The following is a 17,913-nucleotide window of genomic DNA, read 5'->3' on the forward strand; positions in this document are numbered from 1 at the left end:
ATCTACCAAGACCTGGCCGTCCCTCTAAACTTTCAGCTCATACAAGGAGAAGACTGATCAGAGATGCAGCCAAGAGGCCCATGATCACTCTGGATGAACTGCAGAGATCTACAGCTGAGGTGGGAGACTCTGTCCATAGGACAACAATCAGTCGTATATTGCACAAATCTGGCCTTTATGGAAGAGTGGCAAGAAGAAAGCCATTTCTTAAAGATATCCATAAAAAGTGTTGTTTAAAGTTTGCCACAAGCCACCTGGGAGACACACCAAACATGTGGAAGAAGGTGCTCTGGTCAGATGAAACCAAAATTGAACTTTTTGGCAACAATGCAAAACGTTATGTTTGGCGTAAAAGCAACACAGCTGGACACACCATCCCCACTGTCAAACATGGTGGTGGCAGCATCATGGTTTGGGCCTGCTTTTCTTCAGCAGGGACAGGGAAGATGGTTAAAATTGATGGGAAGATGGATGGAGCCAAATACAGGACCATTCTGGAAGAAAACCTGATGGAGTCTGCAAAAGACCTGAGACTGGGACGGAGATTTGTCTTCCAACAAGACAATGATCCAAAACATAAAGCAAAATCTACAATGGAATGGTTCAAAAATAAACATATCCAGGTGTTAGAATGGCCAAGTCAAAGTCCAGACCTGAATCCAATCGAGAATCTGTGGAAAGAACTGAAAACTGCTGTTCACAAATGCTCTCCATCCAACCTCACTGAGCTCGAGCTGTTTTGCAAGGAGGAATGGGAAAAAATGTCAGTCTCTCGATGTGCAAAACTGATAGAGACATACCCCAAGCGACTTACAGCTGTAATCGCAGCAAAAGGTGGCGCTACAAAGTATTAACTTAAGGGGGCTGAATAATTTTGCACGCCCAATTTTTCAGTTTTTGATTTGTTAAAAAAGTTTGAAATATCCAATAAATGTCGTTCCACTTCATGATTGTGTCCCACTTGTTGTTGATTCTTCACAAAAAAATACAGTTTTATATCTTTATATTTGAAGCCTGAAATGTGGCAAAAGGTCGCAAAGTTCAAGGGGGCCGAATACTTTCGCAAGGCACTGTATTATTAATCTGAACAGTTAACGGAGGCTGGCTGGCATAGCAGCAGAACCACATTTCAAGCGTCATATAACCAGAGCTTGTTCCATCTCAGGCCGTGTGATCATTCCTCTCTAAGCCTACATCCTGCTTCTGCCTCTCTTCCTCGTTCTCTCCCTCTCTCTTGCTCTGTTTATGTGGTACAGATCCTCTGTAATTCTATGTGTCTCAGTTGGTAGCGCATGGTGCTTGCAACACCAAGGTTGTAGGTTTGATTCCCACAGGGGATGAAAATATGGTAATATATGCATTCACTACTGCAAGTTGCTCTGGATAAGAGCTAAATTACTAAAATGTAATCCTTGTAGATGCCTGCTATGTATTGTTTTTAAATCGGTGAGCTCTACAAGGTCAATTAAGATTTAATCAGTGAGCTAGCGATCACACAGGCAGTAAAAAGAGAGAGAAGACAGTGGAAATGAGCTCAGGGAATCATTGAGGCAAAGCAATAAGAAGGCGATGAGAGTATTGCTTAAATGTTTATAAAGGGCTTGAGAAAACAAGTTTGACATTTCTCTGGAACGCAGGCTGATATAACCGACATGACACTCAGCGTTTATTATTCTCCCACGGCAAGCTCATTATCTAAATTGAAGCAATAAGTCAAATGAAGGCTGTATACTTGACATTTGGCTGCAGCAGACACTTAAAGTAGAGAAGGGTATTGACATTTCTACTGGCACAACCTACAGTAAGAAGGGAACGGTGCTGGTAGTTGATTCTCTATCACGACCTACAGTAAGAAGGGAACAGTGCTGGTAGTTTATTCTCTATCACGACCTACAGTAAGAAGGGAACGGTGCTGGTAGTTGATTCTCTATCACGACCTACAGTAAGAAGTGAACGGTGCTGGTAGTTGATTCTCTATCACGACCTACAGTAAGAAGGGAACGGTGCTGGTAGTTGATTCTCTATCACGACCTACAGTAAGAAGGGAACGGTGCTGGTAGTTGATTCTCTATCACGACCTACTTATGTTGCTTTTTTAGCCAAATAAAATAAGAATGAAATGTGATTAGAGTGGTTTAGTTCATAAATGTGGTTCTAACTTGGTGCTTACTAAGAGCCCATATGTGATATTAAGGATCAAGGGAGAAAACATCTCTTCCTCCTGACTATTTATATGCAAATAACTCAAGAAAGACGTCCTGACCCGTTTCGGGCTCTGATAAGGAAAAATCCATATTGTTTTTAGATAAGCCTTGTGATGAAATACTCAATACCTAGTTGTGACATTCTGACAGACAGACAGACAGACAGACAGACAGGCAGGCAGGCAGGCAGGCAGGCAGGCAGGCAGGCAGACAGACAGAGAGGCTGTTATGGTGGTATTTCTCTGTTATGCCATAAATTAGCACACTCACTCACTCAAAGAGAATTCACCACTTTACCTGCTGCTTAACCATACATCCAGCTACTGTTTTGAGGTTGACATGGCAGCACAAGGTTCCTTAACCTCTACCCCTGGGGCAGTGGGGATACAGCAGAGTCTAGTGGGGTTAACCTGGGCTATGTAATGGGGGGAGACAATATACTTTTTTCCTCAGGGTAAGAGTCAGCTTTATGGATCTGAGATATTGGATTTGTGATTCCCCTGCCTGAATTGTCTCTTCTGAGTATTTTACTGTGCATTAAACAGGTGTGAAGGGACTATATAGAGGACCTTATGCTGGCTGTTGTCTTACTATACCACCTCCTGCTACAGTACAGGCCATGTAGGCATTGAGGAGCCCTTGCTCTCCCTGCTCTACAACTGGGCCCATGTTTCTGCTCACCTAATGTATGGATAGAAAGAGGGAGGTTGATACACGGATCAACATACAAGGACAGTTACAGATGAACGTGGATGAACTATAGATCAGCAACAAGACGTAACTAAGTCTAGGCCTGTTTCCTTGTGGTTTCTAACACTGCCATTCAGCTCTGGGCCCGTATCTACAAAACAAAGTGTCCCAGAGTAGGAGTGCTGATCTAGCATCAGCTTTGACTTATGGATCATGATGAAAAATATTGTATGGAAAGATCCTAGATCAACAGTACTACTCAGAGACGTTGTGTGGATATGGGCCCTGATCTCACGTAGCAGCTAATCACTCTGCTTGTCATTTACTCGCCATACCTTTTCCATTATCATAATATCCCTGGCTTACGATCCCATCTAAGAGGCCAATAGCGTCTCCATTTCAGATTACTAATAATGCAAAGTGAGCCCACAGAGAGAGAGAGGGATAGCGGGAAGGAAAGGCTTTAGGTAAAAGCCTGTTTAGTTGGGGACCCATTAGAAAAATTGTGAGGAGGTGGGCGTGACCTGTCTGTCTGTCTGTCTGTCTGTCTGTCTGTCTGTCTGTCTGTCTGTCTTGTCTGTCTGTGTGTCTGTCTGTGTGTGTGCTGCTGCTGCCTGCCTGCCTGCCTGCCTGCCTGCCTGTCTGCCTGCCTGCCTGTCTGCCTGCCTGTCTGCCTGTCTGCCTGCCTGCCCATTTACCACAGCCACCCACAGCAAATTAATTATTAAACAGCCTTGGATTCCTTATTTATGTAATGCTGTGTTACAATGGAACAGGCAAACAAAGACTTGGATTATCAAACAGACAGACGAAGGAAAGGAGGGTCAGAAAGGAGAGAGGAGAGGAAAGGAGGGGCAGAAAGGAGAGAGGAAAGGAGGGCAGAAAGGAGAGAGGAAAGGAAAGGAGGGGCAGAAAGGAGAGAGGAGAGGAAAGGAGGGCAGAAAGGAGAGAGGAAAGGAAAGGAGGGGCAGAAAGGAGAGAGGAAAGGAAAGGAGGGGCAGAAAGGAGAGAGGAGAGGAAAGGAGGGGCAGAAAGGAGAGAGGAAAGGAGGGGAGAAAGGAGAGAGGAGAGGAAAGGAGGGGCAGAAAGGAGAGAGGAGAGGAAAGGAGGGTCAGAAAGGAGAGAGGAGAGGAAAGGAGGGTCAGAAAGGAGAGAGGAAAGGAAAGGAGGGTCAGAAAGGAGAGAGGAGAGGAAAGGAGGGGCAGAAAGGAGAGAGGAAAGGAGGGGCAGAATGGAGAGAGGAGAGGAAAGGAGGGTCAGAAAGGAGATAGGAGAGGAAAGGAGGGTCAGAAAGGAGAGAGGAGAGGAAAGGAGGGCAGAAAGGAGAGAGGAGAGGAAAGGAGGGGAGAAAGGAAAGAGGAGAGGAAAGGAGGGGAGAAAGGAAAGAGGAGAGGAAACGAGGGGCAGAAAGGAGAGAGGAGAGGAAAGGAGGGGCAGAAAGGAGAGAGGAGAGGAAAGGAGGGGAGAAAGGAAAGAGGAGAGGAAAGGAGGGGCAGAAAGGAGAGAGGAGAGGAAAGGAGGGGAGAAAGGAAAGAAGAGTGTTTCCCTATTCACATAGAGCCTCCATTTAATATCCTACTGTTTGCTCTGAGATTAGACAAGGTCATTTGCATTTGCAGTCTGATTATTTTACACACTGTTGCCGAGCCCACAGAGGGAAGGCAGAAGGAGATGCAGACGAGCAATTGATCTTTAAATGAGAAAATGTGTGTGTGTGTGTCTGTGTGTGTGTGTGTGTGTGTGTGTGTGTGTGGGGGGGGGGGGGCATTTGTGTTTGGTAAGTGTCTGTATACATTTCTGTATGTATATGAGTTCCCTTCGCAAGCCAGCCCACATAAACAAAAACTACAGTTTACTATAGAATTTGGTAGTAAACTGTAGCATACTGTAGAATACTAGACTACACATTGTAGTGTCACTCGATCATGTGTAGTACTTAGTTTAGAATATTGTAGTATACTGTAGAATACTATAGTAAATACTATGGTATTATCCACATAAAAACACAGTGGTAAATACTACAGTATTTCATTTGCACAAACCCTGCCAATTCTCTCCCGTATCGCAATTTGTACCACCCGTCAGTGAGAAATTTACATGCCAAGTATAGACCATATATTGTATTCCCTACAGGTTATAGAAAAGACCAGGAGTGTCTGAACTCCGTTCAGAACCCAGTCCTACCTACCTCAGGTTATGTAAATTTGCTATTTTAGTATTTCTCCAGTAGGTTTCTTCAAGGATAAAGCCCCCCACTTTTATGTCAAAGATTATAAAACAAAAACACTTAGGTAGATACTAGGGTTGCACATTTTGGGGAATATTCAGAGGTGGAAACTTTCTGTGGGAATTAAAGGGAATATATGGGAATTAAAGGAAATATATGCAAATTAATATTAATACCATTTAAATGTAGATGTTTTTTGCATTGGCTATATTTACCATATCATATGGAGACATAAACATAAACCTTATCATACGTGGACATAATTGCAAATTATTAAATCCTTCCAATATAAATTTTTAAAACAATTTAGTTACGAATTGAAATGTAATAAAATGAGTTGACTCTTCACATGGGATGATTTCACTGAACCACAAAAGAAAGGGAATATTGAATGTTCCCCAATGATCCATCGCATCTCCCAAAAACGTTTTCAACATAGATCTGTAAAATGATAGTCTGGAAACTAAAGCTTTGGTTGTCTTCCTCTCAGGCTTCCATGTCTTCTCCCTGGAACTCCTGAACATCAGACTCTGAGGCCTCATCTTCACTGTGACTTTCCAACATTATTGAGGATGGCTCGTTGTCAGGCATAAAAAGCCTCAAATTTGCCTGGATGGCCACCAATTTTTCAACCATTGTACTGGTTAGCCTGTTGCGTGCTTTGGTGTGTGTGTTTCCAAACAAGGACCAGTTGCGCTCTGAGGAGGCTGATGTTGGTGGGATTTGGAGCAGGATGGAGGCAACTGGGGAAAGAACCTCGGATATATGTTGGCACGACTGCCATATTGCATCTCCATCCCAAAGCCCTTGCTTGGAAGTGTACTTCACCAGACTGCCAAGAACCTTGCCCTTATCCAGGCCAAGGTGGCGAGACACGGTAGTGATGACACCATAGTCCTCGTTGATCTCTGCACCCAACAGGATGCTCTTGCCAACATACTTGGGGTCCAGCATGTACGCTGCTGTGTGTGGGCTTCAGGCAGAAGTCTTCATGCTTTTTGATGTGTTTCAGAACTGCAGTTTCCTCTGCTTGGAGCAACAGTGAAATAGGCAGGGCAGTATGGATTTCTTCTCTTACATCTGCAAGCAGAGTCTGAACATCAGACAGGATGGCATTGTCTCCCTCAATCCGTGCAATGGCTACTGCTATAGGTTTCAGGCTGCTTACCCCTCTCTCCCAAAATACATCATCCAGGAGGATCCTCTTGATGGGGCTGTCCATGTCGGCAGACTGATATGGCCATTTCTTGGAGAGACTCCTTACCCTCCAGGAGACTGTCAAACATGATGACAACACTACCCAACGGGTGTTGCTGGGCAGCTTCATTGTGGTGCTCTTATTCTTCTCACTTTTCTTGGTGAGGTAGATGGCTGCTATAACTTGATGACCCTTCACATACCTAACCATTTCCTTAGTTCTCTTTTAGAGTACACCCATTGTTTTCATTGCCATGATGTCCTTGAGGAGCAGATTCAATGCATGAGCAGCACAGCCAATGGGTGTGATGTGAGGGTAGGACTCCTCCACTTTAAACCAAGCAGCGTTCGCAGCGTTGTCTGTCACTAGTGCAAATACCTTCTGTGGTCCAAGGTCATTGACTGCCTTCAGCTCATCTGCAATGTAGAGACCAGTGTGTCTGTTGTCACTTGTGTCTGTGCTCTTGTGGAATAGTGGTTGAAGGGTGGAGATGATGTAGTTAATTATTCCTTGCCCACGAACATTCGACCACCCATCAGAGATGATTGCGATACAGTCTGCTTTCTCTATGATTTGCTTGACTTTCACTTGAACTCTGTTGAATTCTGCATCCAGCAAATGAGTAGATTAGCATGTCTGGTTGGAGGGGTGTATGCTGGGCGAAGAACATTCAGAAATCTCTTCCAATACACATTGCTGTGATCATCAGAGGTGAACCAGTTGCAAACACAGCTCGAGCAGGACATTCATCAGCATTTCTCTGACTACGTTCCTCCACTGAGTCAAAAAAACGTCTTATTCCAGGAGGACCATGAGCTGTTGCTGTCGATAAGGTGTCTGATTCATCATTTTCACCTCAAATAGAAGTAGAGGGACTTTTGTCAGAGTTTGCTTGGTGTGAGCGCTGAGAGAACTTTATGCACTCGGCCAGATGATTCTGCATCTTTGTTGCATTCTTCAGATATGATTCAGCACAATATTTGCAAATGTACACAGATTTTCCTTCATCATTAGCTGCAGTGAAATGTCTCCATGGCATTTTCCTGTAAAGATGAGAAAAAAATGAGTAAAAAAAACCAAATACAAATCCATGTACAGATAAATAAGCTTTGTAAGATAAAGGTTTTAAAATTAAACATGTATGAAAACAGGGTAATTAACACTCAGTTAACAGGCTCAAGCAAGCTAAAAACCCACATTGTAGCAAAAACTAACTAACTAACTAACTAGCAGAAATGGTTAACAAGTTATAAATGATTTAAACACACTTTGCTGTTTACTAGTTAACAAAAAATTATGTAAGTCATAGAAAATATATTCACTCCACCCAGTATTGTAATCAAAACTTACCAGAAAGCATGTAGTCCTTTGCTCAGACAGTGTAGTAGTGTGGGCTCAATAGCATCTCATTAGTGTGCAAGATCTTGAGAATCAGCTGTACATGTGATGGAAGAATGTACTGTGCATGCAGAGGGTTGAAATTCCATTGAATTTAGGATAGTTTAACCAAAATATGCCACAAGACCTAGAATTGCATTATTGTATCGCACAAAAAAGGTTCACTGTTATAAGCTAACTTTTTAATGAGTTTAAGGAAAATTCCCAAAATTCCCGGGCTTAACCTCCCATGGAAAATTTCCGGAAGAATTCCAGAAATGTTCCGGAAAGTTTCCGACCCTTTGCAACCCTAGTAGATACTACAGTAATGTTCCCTAAATACTACAGTATACTACAGTCTGCAAAAACAGTTTGCAAAAACACTACAGTGAATACTATAGTATTCCTACCGTAGAATACTGTACACTATAGTATTTTTTCATGTGGCTGTTAAATGTATGTGTGTGACCATATATCGGTCTGTATTTGTGTGTGTTTGCATATATTTCCTTCAGGGGTGTAGGAGTGTAAAAGTGAGCAGGCAATTGCCATTTAAAGAAACTCTCCTGCCAGTCTTCTCAGTGTGATTGGCTGGGTGGGTGGAATCGATGGGCCTTGGCCTGCAGGCCAGGAGCATGCACGTCCGCACGCACACACACCTGTCTGCAGACCAGGTACTAAAATCCATATGGAGCATGGTCAGACAGGACACATATACACACACACTGAGATGGGACGAGAGCAGGGAGCGAGGGGAGGAGAGAGGGGAGCAGGGAGCGGAGCAGGGAGCGGGGAGAGGGGAGTGGAGAAGGGAGCGAGGAGAGGAGAGAGGGGAGGAGGGAGCGGAGAAGGGAGCGAGGAGAGAGGGGAGGAGGGAGCGGAGCAGGGAGCGAGGAGAGGAGAGAGGGGAGGAGGGAGCGGAGCAGGGAGCGGGGAGAGGAGAGAAGGGAGGAGGGAGCGGAGAAGGGAGCAGGGAGTGAGGAGAGGAGAGGAGAGGAGAGGAGAGGAGAGGAGAGGAGAAGAGAGGAGAGGAGAGGAGAGAGAAGTGTAGAGCAGGCAATGGGCTGTCTGTTTGATACTGCCTCTCCTCCATGGGGAACAGAGCGTCTCCCCACTGTTTAAGGCCCCATCAAGCAAGAATTGCTCACTAACAGGGGGAAGGAGGAGTTCATCAGTCCAGTGGTATAGGATAGTACTGCCAGCGGACTGCAGCATCTGGAGCGCCCCCCTTTGGCTCTGAGTTGGAGTGGTGGTCTGGTGGGCATGGTTGGAGGTTGGTGATAACATGATGGGGATGTTCAGTATGCAGTCACAGCAGCATAGTGTGTTTGTTGGTGCATGGTGTTCAGATCTACACACCACCAGAGTACATGTATCTCTTTATTAGATTCGTCAGAGACAAGGGAAGTGTTTCTTTCACCACCAGTACTGGAACACATTTGTCTACTTCTGGTCCTACTAACACACACTCAATACAGACTATTTTATTTTATAGTTGACCTTTATTTAACTAGGCAAGTCAGTTAAGAACAAATTCTTATTTACAATGACGGCCTACCAAAAGGCAAATGGCCTCCTGCAGGGACAGGTTCTGGGATTAAAACAAATTAATAAATACAATATAAAAATAGTACAAAACACACATCACAACAAGAGAGACAACACAACATAAAGAGTCAAGAACATAGCAAGGCAGCAACACAACATTTATTTTATCAGGAAAGTCAGTTAAGAACAAATTCTTATTTTCAATGATGGACTAGAAACAGTGGGTTAAACTCCCTTGTTCATGGGCAGAATACAGTGCCTTGCGAAAGTATTTGGCCCCCTTGAACTTTGCGACCTTTTGCCACATTTCAGGCTTCAAACATAAAGATATAAAACTGTATTTTTTTGTGAAGAATCAACAACAAGTGGGACACAATCATGAAGTGGAACGACATTTATTGGATATTTCAAACTTTTTTAACAAATCAAAAACTGAAAAATTGGGCGTGCAAAATTATTCAGCCCCCTTAAGTTAATACTTTGTAGCACCACCTTTTGCTGCGATTACAGCTGTAAGTCGCTTGGGGTATGTCTCTATCAGTTTTGCACATCGTGAGACTGAAATTTTTTCCCATTCCTCCTTGCAAAACAGCTCGAGCTCAGTGAGGTTGGATGGAGAGCATTTGTGAACAGCAGTTTTCAGTTCTTTCCACAGATTCTCGATTGGATTCAGGTCTGGACTTTGACTTGGCCATTCTAACACCTGGATATGTTTATTTTTGAACCATTCCATTGTAGATTTTGCTTTATGTTTTGGATCATTGTCTTGTTGGAAGACAAATCTCCGTCCCAGTCTCAGGTCTTTTGCAGACTCCATCAGGTTTTCTTCCAGAATGGTCCTGTATTTGGCTCCATCCATCTTCCCATCAATTTTAACCATCTTCCCTGTCCCTGCTGAAGAAAAGCAGGCCCAAACCATGATGCTGCCACCACCATGTTTGACAGTGGGCATGGTGTGTTCAGGGTGATGAGCTGTGTTGCTTTTACGCCAAACATAACGTTTTGCATTGTTGAAAGTTTAGAGGGACGGCCAGGTCTTGGTAGATTTGCAGTGGTCTGATACTCCATCCATTTCAATATTATCGCTTGCCCAGTGCTCCTTGGGATGTTTAAAGCTTGGGAAATCTTTTTGTATCCAAATCCGGCTTTAAACTTCTTCACAACAGTATCTCGGACCTGCCTGGTGTGTTCCTTGTTCTTCATGATGCTCTCTGCGCTTTTAACGGACCTCTGAGACTATCACAGTGCAGGTGCATTTATACGGAGACTTGATTACACACAGGTGGATTGTATTTATCATCATTAGTCATTTAGGTCAACATTGGATCATTCAGAGATCCTCACTGAACGTCTGGAGAGAGTTTGCTGCACTGAAAGTAAAGGGGCTGAATAATTTTGCACGCCCAATTTTTCAGTTTTTGATTTGTTAAAAAAGTTTGAAATATCCAATAAATGTCGTTCCACTTCATGATTGTGTCCCACTTGTTGTTGATTCTTCACAAAAAAATACAGTTTTATATCTTTATGTTTGAAGCCTGAAATGTGGCAAAAGGTCGCAAAGTTCAAGGGGGCCGAATACTTTCGCAAGGCCCTGTAACTGAGTTTTACCTTGTCAGCTCAGAGATTTGATCTTGCAACCTCTCAGTTACTAGTCCAACGCTCTAAACACTGTCCCCCCCAACATAAAAACAATATAGTAGCAAGAAAACATGATAGCAGCACAAAACATGATACTAACATTATTGGGCACAGACAACAGCACAAAGGCCAAGAAGGTAGAGACAACAATACATCACACAAAGCAGCCACAACTGTCAGTAAGAGTGTCCATGATTGAGTCTTTGAATGAAGAGATTGAGATTAAACTGTCCAGTTTGAGTGTTTGTTGCAGCTCGTTCCAGTCGCTAGCTGCAGCAAACTGAAAAGAGGAGCAACCCAGGAATGTGTGTGCTTTGGGGACCTTTAACAGAATGTGACTGGCAGAACCGGTGTTGTATGTAGAGGATGAAGGCTGCAGTAGATTTCTCAGATAGGGGGGAGTGAGGCCTAAGAGGGTTTTATAAATAAGCATCAACTAGTGGTCAACTAGAGTATACAGAGATGACCAGTTTACAGAGGATTATAGAGAATAAACCCTCCTCCTCACAGCTGTCCATGTCCCTTAACTTTTTATTGACGGAGCTTTATTCTGAAATTCGGATGAATGATGTGCCCAAAGTAATTGCCTGTTACTCAAGCCCAGAAGGATATGCATATATTTGGTAGTATTGGATAGAAAACACTCTGAAGTTTCTAAAACTGTCAAAATAATGTCTGTGAGTATAACAGAACTCATATGGCAGGCAAAAACTTGTGGAAAATCCATCCAGGAAGTGGGATGTTTTTGATGTGAGTGGTTTTCCATTGAATGCCTATTGACTATGTAATTGGTTAGGGCCCAGATCGCAGTTCCTATGACTTTCACTAGATGTCAACCATCTTTAGACATGGTTTCAGGCTTGTTTTCTGAAAAACGAAGAAGAAAAATACATTTTGGTTAGGGGACTGGGGAAACATGCAGTACCGGTTTGCGTGCGTGATTTCACACCTTTCGTGATTTTTCCTTTCTATTGCATACGCTATTGTCCGGATGAAATATTATCGATTATTTAGATAATTGACACCCTGAGGATTAGTTATAAACATCGTTTGACATGTTTTGACAAACTTTACCGGTACTATTAGGATGTATTCGTCTGCATCTTTTGACCGCCTTTGAGCCAGTGGATTACTGAACAAAACGCGCCAACAAAACTGAGTTTTTGGGATATAAAAAAGGACTTTATCGAACAAAACAACCATTTATTGTGTTCCTGGGACCCTTGTGATTGCAACCAGATGAAGATCTTCAAAGGTAAGTGATTTATTTTATTGCTATTTCTGACTTTTGTGACTCCTCTACTTGGTTGGAAAATGTTTGTATGCTTTTGTGTGCGGGGAGCTGTCCTCAGATAATCGCATGGTATGCTTTCCCGTAAAGCCCTTTTGAAATATAACAAAGTGGCTGGATTAACAAGAAGTTAATATTTTAACCGATGTATAACACTTGTATTTTCATGAATGTTTATTATTACTATTTCTGTAATTTGAATTTGGCGCTCTGCAATTTCACCGGATGTTGTCGAGGTGGGTTGCTAGCGGTACGCCTGCGCCAAAGAAGTTTTAAAGTTGATGATGTGGTTGTTACTGACAAGAAGCACATGGCTGAGCTCTTTAATCACCACTTCATTAAGTAAGAATTCCTATTTGACTCAGACATGCCTCCTTGCCTGTCCAACATTTCCTCATCTCCCACCCCTTCTAATGCGACTATCCCCAATGCTTCTCCCTCTTTTTCCCCTGCCCACCCTACAAAGTTTCTCCCTCCAGGCAGTCACTGAGTCTGAGGTGCTAAAGGAGCTCCTTAAACTTGACCCCCAAAAAACATCTGGGTCAGATGGTTTAGACCCTTTCTTCTTTAAGGTTGCTGCCCCTATCATCGTCAAGCCTATCTCCAACTTTTTAAAATTATTTTTAACCCTTCTCTGCTTTCTGGGGTGGTTCCCATTGCTTGGAAGGCAGCCACGGTCCGTCCTTTATTTAAAGGGGGACAAATCCATAACCTGAGTGAAAACCAGATTGCATACCCGAGAGAATACTATAGACATGAAGAAAGCCAGTCAGTTGATTATTGACAAGTTTTTCCAACACTTTTGATAAGGGACATGGGCAGCTGTGATGAGAAGGGTTTATTCCTCAGGTCTTTAACCACTTTCCAGAACTTCTTGGGGTTAGACCCACAGAGAGAGAACTGCCTGAGTGCATGTATTTCTCATTTGCCTGATCGATAGTCAGCCTCAGCCTAAACACACACTCAATACAGACAAAACACCCACTCAATACAGACTAAACACACACTCAATACAGACTAAACACACACTCGATACAGACTAAACACACACTCAATACAGACTAAACACCCACTCGATACAGACTAAACACCCACTCAATACAGACTAAACACCCACTCAATACAGACTAAACACCCATTCGATATAAGCCAAACACAGACATCAATACACACCAAATCCTGTCATCAACTTTAAAACCCCCGCTCATACGCAAGCATGCACACCAAACACACACACATAAACATACACACGCACACACACACATACACACCCACCCATCAGTTGAACTGTGTGTGATTGTGAGTGATGAATATGACATAGGCTAATGGGTTTGTTGTGTTGTCCTTATAAATCAGCCCAGCCTGGTTCACACATGCTCAGTCTCAGCGCTTCACCCCTCATCATCAACACCCAAAGATCAAGACCAAATTGAGCTGCTACTTAACCTATAATCATCATGACATGACAGAGAAAATCACAAATGACACATGACACCAATGACCATAATCCACATTCCCTTATAGATGTGTATGAGCAATAGCCTATTAATCAATAGCCTATTATCTGTGGATCCCTTAAAGACAAATCCCCTGTAGAAATGAATGTCTGTTGGATAGCAGAGCAGAGAGAAGATAGTAACAGCCCATGCTAAGGCTAATTAGGCTCCTTATGCTTGGAGTTGAATGGCTAATATCATCATTACATGTTGCACAGTACTCTCTGAGTGTCTGCATTAAGGTGAAGAGAGGAAGCACTTATACAGCACAAAGTGGAAGTCCCTACTCCTCCCTCTCCCCTATAATATGGCGGGGGGGGGGGGGGGGGGGGGGTGTAGATCAGCATTAATATTGCATATAGATTGTGGCTTCATTGTTATCTTAGTCTTTGCTGTGTACACTCACCCAGGGAGTCTTCACCCTTCCAGTCTTCACTGTATTTATGCCCCCCGCTAAAGTGTTGTTTAAGTCTAGGCTTGGCTAGATCTCCTCTCAGACAAGGTTCCAGTGAACCCAGCACTCCATCACCTCAGTGCTGATTTATTCATCTCTCTCATTAGTACTCCTTTAAGTGCCAGTATCTGAGACCACAAGTGTGAGGGAGTGTGCAGGTTTGTAATCAATAACCTCTGTGCACTCTGCATGTATGTGTTTAGATTTTATGCCTAATACCTATGCAGTTATATCAGTTGTTTGTCATTGACAGGCTGTGTGTGTGTGTGTGTGTGTGTGTGTGTGTGTACTGCTGAAACCTGCAACAACTCTCAGGGAGATAACAGCCACATTTAGCCCTGCCTTCTCCTCCACCTCCCTCTCTGCTGATTCTTAGCTCTTAATAGTGAGTCCCCTGGTAGCTAGACACTCCGCTCTGCGCCGCACCACTAGCCAGGCCAGAGTGGGACAGGGGCCAGTGAGAGCACAGCTGTTTGTGCTCCGACCACAAGCAGGGAAAACTAACAATGTATATTCGCCAATTTATGCCAGGTCACGGTCAGAGAGATCCAGCCTGCAAGCACACATAAAATGTTAAAGAGCCATACATGCACATAAGTTAAATCATGGATAACAGACAATAAAGTCTGGGACTTATTTCCATTGTGATCCTCTTGAAACAAGATGGCTAGGCAACATCCAACACGGTTGAACACAGTATGACAGTGAGATAGTAAAACATAAAAACAAAGAAGAAGTACATCTATCTCATCATTGTGTTATCTAGAACCTGAAAGGGTTCTTCGGGTGTCCCCATAGGAGAAACATTTTTGGTTCCAGGTAGAACACTCTAGTCATTTAGCAGATACTGATATCCAGAGTGACTAACAGGAGCAATTAGTCACATCGTGCCTGGGCTTACCTCCGCTGTACCCGCACCCCACCATACCCCTGTTTGCGCATTATGCCCTGAATATATTCTACCATGCCCAGAAACCTGCTCCTCTTATTCTCTGTCCCCAACGCCCTAGGCGACCAGTTTTGATAGCCTTCAGCCGCACCCTCATACTACTCCTTCTCTGTTCCGCGGGTGATGTGGAGGTAAACCCAGGCCCTGCATGTCCCCAGGCACCCTCATTTGTTGACTTCTGTGATCGAAAAAGCCTTGGTTTCATGCATGTCAACATCAGAAGCCTCCTCCCTAAGTGTGTCTTACTCACTGCTCTAGCACACTCTGCTAACCCTGATGTCCTTGCCGTGTCTGAATCCTGGCTCAGGAAGGCCACCAAAAATTCTGAGATTTCCATACCCAACTATAACATCTTCCGTCAAGATAGAACTGCCAAAGGGGGAGGAGTTGCAGTCTACTGCAGAGATAGCCTGCAAAGTAATGTCATACTCTCCAGGTCCATACCCAAACAGTTCGAACTACTAATTTTGAAAATTACTCTCTCCAGAAATAAGTCTCTCACTGTTGCCGCCTGCTACCGACCCCCCTCAGCTCCCAGCTGTGCCCTGGACACCATTTGTGAATTGATCGCCCCCCATCTAGCTTCAGAGTTTGTTCTGTTAGGTGACCTAAACTGGGATATGCTTAACACCCCGGCAGTCCTACAATCTAAGCTAGATGCCCTCAATCTCACTCAAATCATCAAGGAACCCACCAGGTACAACCCTAACTCTGTAAACAAGGGCACCCTCATTGACGTCATCCTGACCAACTGGCCCTCCAAATACACCTCCGCTGTCTACAACCAGGATCTCAGCGATCACTGCCTCATTGCCTGTATCCGCTACGGAGCCGCAGTCAAACGACCACCCCTCATCACTGTCAAACGCTCCCTAAAACACTTCTGTGAGCAGGCCTTTCTAATCGACCTGGCCCGGGTATCCTGGAAGGACATTGACCTCATCCCGTCAGTTGAGGATGCCTGGTCTTTCTTTAAAAGTAACTTCCTCACCATTTTAGATAAGCATGCTCCGTTCAAAAAATGCAGAACTAAGAACAGATATAGCCCCTGGTTCACTCCAGACCTGACTGCCCTCGACCAGCACAAAAACATCCTGTGGCGGACTGCGCTAACATCGAATAGTCCCCGCGATATGCAACTGTTCAGGGAAGTCAGGAACCAATACACACAGTCAGTCAGGAAAGCTAAAGCCAACTTCTTCAGGCAGAAGTTTGCATCCTGTAGCTCCAACTCCAAAAAGTTCTGGGACACTGTGAAGTCCATGGAGAACAAGAGCACCTCCTCCCAGCTGCCCACTGCACTGAGACTAGGTAACATGGTCACCACCGATAAATCCATGATTATCGAAAACTTCAACAAGCATTTCTCAACGGCTGGCCATGCCTTCCGCCTGGCTACTCCAACCTCGGACAACAGCTCCCCCCCCCCCGCAGCTACTCGCCCAAGCCTCTCCAGGTTCTCCTTTACCCAAATCCAGATAGCAGATGTCCTGAAAGAGCTGCAAAACCTGGACCCGTACAAATCAGCTGGGCTGGACAATCTGGACCCTCTATTCCTGAAACTATCCGCCGCCATTGTCGCAACCCCTATTACCAGCCTGTTCAACCTCTCTTTCATATCGTCTGAGATCCCCAAGGATTGGAAAGCTGCCGCAGTCATCCCCCTCTTCAAAGGGGGCGACACCCTGGACCCAAACTGTTACAGACCTATATCCATCCTGCCCTGCCTATCTAAGGTCTTCGAAAGCCAAGTCAACAAACAGGTCACTGACCATCTTGAATCCCACTGTACCTTCTCCGCTGTGCAATCTGGTTTCCGAGCCGGTCACGGGTGTACCTCAGCCACGCTCAAGGTACTAAACGATATCATAACCGCCATCGATAAAAGACAGTACTGTGCAGCCGTCTTCATAGACCTTGCCAAGGCTTTCGACTCTGTCAATCACCGTATTCTTATCGGCAGACTCAGTAGCCTCGGTTTTTCGGATGACTGCCTTGCCTGGTTTACCAATTACTTTGCAGACAGAGTTCAGTGTGTCAAATCGGAGGGCATGCTGTCCGGTCCTCTGGCAGTCTCTATGGGGGTGCCACAGGGTTCAATTCTCGGGCCGACTCTTTTCTCTGTATATATCAATGATGTTTCTCATGCTGCGGGCGATTCCCTGATCCACCTCTACGCAGACGACACCATTCTATATACTTCCGGCCCGTCCTTGGACACTGTGCTATCTAACCTTCAAACGAGCTTCAATGCCATACAGCACTCCTTCCGTGGCCTCCAACTGCTCTTAAACGCTAGTAAAACCAAATGCATGCTTTTCAACCGTTCGCTGCCTGCACCCGCACGCCTGACCAGCATCACCACCCTGGATGGTTCCGACCTTGAATATGTGGACATCTATAAGTACCTAGGTGTCTGGCTAGACTCTAAACTCTCCTTCCAGACCCATATCAAACATCTCCAATCGAAAATCAAATCAAGAGTCGGCTTTCTATTCCGCAACAAAGCCTCCTTCACTCACGCCGCCAAACTTACCCTAGTAAAACTGACTATCCTACCGATCCTCGACTTCGGCGACGTCATCTACAAAATTGCTTCCAACACTCTACTCAGCAAACTGGATGCAGTTTATCACAGTGCCATCCGTTTTGTCACTAAAGCACCTTATACCACCCACCACTGCGACTTGTATGCTCTAGTCGGCTGGCCCTCGCTACATATTCGTCGCCAGACCCACTGGCTCCAGGTCATCTACAAGTCCATGCTAGGTAAAGCTCCGCCTTATCTCAGTTCACTGGTTACGATGGCAACACCCATCCGTAGCACGCGCTCCAGCAGGT

The 17,913-nt window shown here is 44.5% G+C and overlaps 1 protein-coding gene and 1 non-coding gene across 2 annotated transcripts in view; both read left to right on the top strand.

Annotated features, from left to right (window-relative positions):
• LOC110533641 (LHFPL tetraspan subfamily member 7 protein-like) overlaps nucleotides 1–17,913 on the top strand; it is a 171,815-nt gene that overhangs the window by 124,763 nt on the left and 29,139 nt on the right. The gene's annotated exons all lie outside the window — the stretch shown is intronic.
• LOC118937065 (U7 small nuclear RNA) lies at nucleotides 5,094–5,147 on the top strand. The gene has a single exon (XR_005034462.2). It is a non-coding gene; the product is annotated as a U7 small nuclear RNA (small nuclear RNA).

This window comes from Oncorhynchus mykiss, chromosome 10 (assembly GCF_057628025.1).
Source record: "Oncorhynchus mykiss isolate SJ-2025 chromosome 10, ASM5762802v1, whole genome shotgun sequence".
NCBI lineage: Eukaryota > Metazoa > Chordata > Actinopteri > Salmoniformes > Salmonidae > Oncorhynchus > Oncorhynchus mykiss.